Source organism: Mandrillus leucophaeus, unplaced genomic scaffold (genome assembly GCF_000951045.1).
Source record: "Mandrillus leucophaeus isolate KB7577 unplaced genomic scaffold, Mleu.le_1.0 Scaffold1850, whole genome shotgun sequence".
Taxonomy (NCBI): Eukaryota; Metazoa; Chordata; class Mammalia; order Primates; family Cercopithecidae; genus Mandrillus; species Mandrillus leucophaeus.
Window position 1 is genome coordinate 2,835 of NW_012101866.1, and position 5,619 is coordinate 8,453.

Genomic DNA, 5,619 nt, shown 5'->3' on the forward strand with positions numbered 1-5,619 from the left:
CTGATTCTGCTGGGGGTTTGGGGTCAGGTCTCAGGCTACTGGGGCAACCCTCCAGGGAGGGGCAGAGGCACTTCTGCTGCATCAAAGTACCTTCATGCTAGGGGGAGGGGTGGCCATGAATCAGCAGCTGGAAGTGGCAGTGGGATCTGCTCCGTCCCCAAACCTCCAACTCCATGGGTTTCCCTACAGCATCAGGCCACCAGCAGCTGGCTAGAACCACTAGGCCCATCCTAAACTATCTGGGTTCAGATGTCAAAGCCTCCCCAGGCCATGAAACTCCCTGTCTGGGGCAGAAACCTTGAATCTCAGGCCACACCCTTCCTGGTCTGGTCCTATGAAGGGAGGCGTACCCAGCTCCTGTGCCACAGAATGAACCCACACCACACTCTCCTCTCACTTCTGACTGTGGGGGCTCCAGATCACATCAGAGCAGATCACAGATCTCATCTCCATGCTCCTGGATGACATGCTTGAATTGTGCAGGGATAGGACCAGGCCAACAGCCTTGTCCTCGGGGTCCCTGGACTCAAGTTCTGGCTGTGATAGGGAGGGCAAGCTGGTCCCTGGCCACTGGAGGAACACTCAGGTAGGGCAACAGTGGCTGCACTGTGGGCCTGCCACTTGGAAGGGTGGTCCTCTCTCCATAGGAATGGCTAGGCAGGCAGCTTTGGGAGAGACTGGCAGGCATGGGGTATGTGGTGTCCAAATGACCTCAGTCCCACAGTAGAAGCAGTGGAACTTCTCCTTGAGGCACGTGAGAGCACCTGGCCTCCCCTCTCACTACCTGGCCCAACAGCCAGCAGTGGTAGGGGCAGCCTCAGGGCAGGACAGAGATCCTTGGGTAATGGGCTCCCAGAATGGCACCATGCTCCAGCTGCCCAGTGTTGGAAGTCTATGAGACGCCATGTAAGTTTGAGAAGCACCTGTGCATGATCTCCAGACAGCTGTCTATGCCAGTCTGTGAATATCTACTTGATATTTTGGTTCCGCTCTATGGAAGAGGTACACCCCATCTGAATCTAGTCAGTCATCTTGTAGTTGCATATTTTTTAATTGTAAGTTTTTAATACCATGTAGCATCTCATAAATGTATTCGTTTTAATAGTTTATAAATTTTGATTTGCTACACACACAAAATTGTTGTATGCAAATAATGACAGTTTAAAATTTTTCCTAGTCATTTTTATAAATGCCACTTATTTCTTTCCTTTGCCTTATTGCCCTGGTTAGATTCTCCAGCACAATGTGGAATAGATGTAGTTATAATGGATAGTTAAGCATTGTTCCGGACTCTCAGAGAAAGTTTTTAGTATTTCCTCATTAAGTACAACGTTGTCTGTAGGATGTTTGTTAATAGGCTTTATCCTACTGTGGAAGTTCTATTCCTAGTTTTCTTAGACTTTTTAAAAATCATGAACGTAGGTTAAATCTTATCAAGTTCTTTCGCTATTTATTGAATTGATCACATTTTTTTTCTACTTAATTTTATTCATGCAATGAATTATATGAATTGATTTTTTTTTTTTTTTTTTTTTTTTTTTGGAGACAGGATCTCACTTAGTTGCCCAGGCTGGAGGGCAGTGACACAGTCACCAATCACCGCAGCCTTAACTTCCTGGGCTCAAGCGATCCTCTCACCTCAGCCTACCAAGTAGCTAGAACTATGGTGCATGCCACCACACCAAGCTAATTAAACTTTTTTTTTTTTTGGTATAGATGGGGGTCTCAGTATTTTGCCCCAGCTGGTCTTGAATTCCTGAGATCAAGCGATCTGCCCACCTCAGCCTCCCAAAGTGCTGGGATTACAGGCGTGAGCCACCGCATGTGGCCATGATTTTGAATGTGAAATCAACATTTCATTCCTGGGACAAAACTTACTTGCTCATGATACATTATTATTTTTATATATGGCTGTATTTTATTTGCTAAATATTGGGTTTAGAATTTTTGTGTCTGTGTTAATGAGAGATATTTATCTGATATTTTTTCTTGTAATGCCCTTTTCCATTTTCTCTAATCCCTGAAAATGTTGATATAAAATTGGTAGTATTTTTTAAGAGTGAAATGTAGAATTCACTGATAAAGCTACATGGGATGTAATCTTGATATTTTTGGGAGAAGTCAGGGGAAAATTTTTCAAGAGCGAATTTAGCACATGTATGTTATTCAGGTTTTGCTTGTGTGTTTGTGTATGTGTGTGTGTGTATGTATGTATGTATGTGTGTGTGTGTGTTTAGAAAGTTGTTTTTCCAAATAAATGATAAATGTCTGAGATAATGGATATGCTAATTACCACAAATTAATCACTGTATATTTTATGTATCAAAACATCACTATTTACCCCACAAATATGTACAATTATTAGTTGTCAATAAAAATTAAAAGTTGCTTAGTACAAAATATTTTAAATTTGCATTTTTCTGGTTACTAACGAAGTTGAAAGTTTTTTCGTATGTTTATTGACCATTCATTCTTCTTCCTTTGGAAATTGTTCTTGTCCTTAGCCCATTTTGTAGATGAATGATTTCTAATTAAATTGTAAGACTCTTTGCATATGGAGGATGCATATAATTCCTTTATTCAATTGAAATATTGTTTTTACAGACATTTTTGAATGACAAAAAATAGAAAACTGTGTTTTTCAAAGCAGAGGTCCATTCCTTTCTAACTGGCAAGGACATTAGCAAAATTCATTTGTAATGTCCTTTTATTATCTTGTTAAGATCTGTAGAATCTACAGCATAGCCTTTTCATTGCCAATTCTCATAATTTGTTTTTTTTCTTATATTTTAAAACCCATTTTGCTAAGGACATTAGTTTTACTAATTTTTACACAAAACCCACCTTTGTCCTTATGTATTTTCTCTATTTTTAAATTAATTTTATTTCAAGTATATCTGTCTTTTACTTACTATTCATATTATACCACATTTTATGCATTTATTTTGCTCTACTATTTCTAGCTTCTGGAGATGAAAGCTTAGTTCATTTCCTTTAATCTTTTCTATTTTCTAATACTTGCATTTAAAGCTATATATTTCTTTTTTTTTATACTTTAAGTTCTAGGGTACATGTGCCTAACGTGCAGGTTTATTACATATGTATACTTGTGCCATGTTGGTGTGCTGCACCCATCAACCCGTCATTTACACGAGGTATAACTCCCAATGCAATCCCTCCCCCCTCCCCCGTCCCCATAATAGGCCCCGGTGTGTGATGTTCCCCTTCCTGAGTCCAAGTGATCTCATTGTTCAATTCCCACCTATGAGTGAGAACATGCGGTGTTTTCTGTTCTTGCGATAGTTTGCTGAGAATGATGGTTTCCAGCTGCATCCATGTCCCTACAAAGGACACAAACTCATCCTTTTTTATGGCTGCATAGTATTCCATGGTGTATATGTGCCACATTTTCTTAATCCAATCTGTCACTGATGGACATTTGGGTTGATTCCAAGTCTTTGCTATTGTGAATAGTGCCACAGTGAACATACATGTGCATGTGTCTTTATTGCAGCATCTGAGCAATTCTTTAGCTGCATCTAGTATTTTTGTTTGTTTGTTTTTACTGCCTTTCAGTTAAAATTCATTAAAAAATTTTCATTGGCACTTCTTTAATGTATGAATAATTTAGAATTGTGTTGCTTGATTTGTAAATAATTGGGGGATGTTTAGTTATATTTTTGTTATAAATTTTTAGTTGAAGCCTACTATTATCAGATATGTGTTCTGTATGGTTTAGTCCTTTGAAATGTATTGAATCTTGTACTGTGGCCCAGCGTATTTTCTATTGTGTGTATGTTCCATGAGCACTTAGAGATAAATAGAATAATCCTACATCTGTTTTCTCTCTCCCCACTCCCTTACTAATCCACCTTCAGCTAACCTGACTGAAACTGTGTGATAAACTCAAGACTTTTTAGGGAAGGACATTGCTTTATCTGCATTCAAATCAAGTTTTCTTGATTTGTTCTGAAGTTAACGTTTATCATCTTCTGGGAGTGAGTTCAGATGCCATCTGCCACACCACAGCTTAACCTTACACAGCGGAGTTTAACCTTGAGTCTAGTTATGGTCTAGAAGCAAAGAGGGATGATGAAGATGGGTCTTGAGGGAAATCAACATTGTTTTGCTGGGAAACTGCTTCAGGGAAGGACATACAATTTCCTTAGGCAATGTAAGGTTAAACCTTCAGTAGGGGTGAAGAGGTTTCTTTCACTAAGGGTGAAGGGAAGGTTCTACTAGAGGTGGGGAGGCCTCTTCAGCTGGCAAAACAGGTTCATCTTTTCTCTGTTCCATCTCAGTATCCTCCTTCTGAAGCCGAAACGGAGTTTCATCCATGACTCTTTTCTCTCTAATCTTCATCCTGTATCAAGTTCTTTTCCTTAAAATTCGTTAATGTATCTTAAACTGTCTCTATTGCTCTGTGTTAGTTTGGGTTTCTTAGATGCAGATCTGAGATGAGAATTTTCATAAAAGTGACTTATAAGGAAAAGGGGTTAAGGGAAGCTAGTTATGGTAGAGGGAAGAAAGGACATGATCTCAACTGGAGTCTGGCTTCAGATGTGGTCTCAACTGAAGTCTGCCTTGAGTCTGGAGCCATTGAAGCTCTGGAGGATACATTGTATTATACAATAACCTTTTAAACTTGTATGTCTGTTAGTCATTGGCCACTGCTGGGCCCTGACGGTGGGCATAATCTTCTGGGTGTGGCACCTCCCATTTTCTGTGGTGCAATTGTCCAGGAAAAGGTGGTACTGTGAGCTGTTAGCAGCCCAGACATAGCAGGTGGGGCAGGAGTTCACTTACCAGGCAAAGGGCATTTGAGTTGGATGCAACAGTGTCCCTAACACTCGGTATCTCTTGGGAGTCACCAAAGTTCAGACCCCCATTTATCCACACCTAAATCATTATAATTACCTCCTAATTGCGCTTCTCTTGGGAGGCTTGACCCTTCAATCCATTTCCCATACTGCAGCTAGAGTTATCATTCCCAAAACAAATCCAAATACGTTTCTTGCTAGTTTAAAAGTACTTTCACTATGTTCTCCGTGGTACTTAGTATTTAGTTTTAACACAATTGTGAGACCCTTTTTGATCTTACAAAACATCCTACTTTCCAGCTTTATGTCTTGTATTTTCCCTTTTACAATCTCAGTGTCCTACTCTGGCACACAGTGGGGTTCAATAAATAATTGTTGAATGAATAGATAAATTGATAATTACAGTCATATTGAATTGTTTGGGTTTCCTGCTTACTCTTTCTCATCTTCTGGCCTTTGTTACTTATTCCCTCTCATAGACACACTCTTAGCTCAACCTTATGCCCACTCATTCTGCTGATTCCTTTTCTCCCTTTGGCTTCCTTTTTTTTTTCTTTTTTGAGACAGAGTCTTGCTCTGTCAGCCAGGCTGGTGTGCAGTGGCGAGATCTTGGTTCACTGCGACGTCTGCCTCCTAGGTTCAAGTGATTCTCCTGTCTCAGCCCCCCAAGTAGTTGGGACTCCAGACATGCACCACCACGCCCAGCTAATTTTTGTATTTTTAGTAGAGACAGGGTTTCGCCATGTTGGCCAGGCTGGTCTCGAACTCCTGACCTCAGGTAATCTGCCCTCGTTGGCCC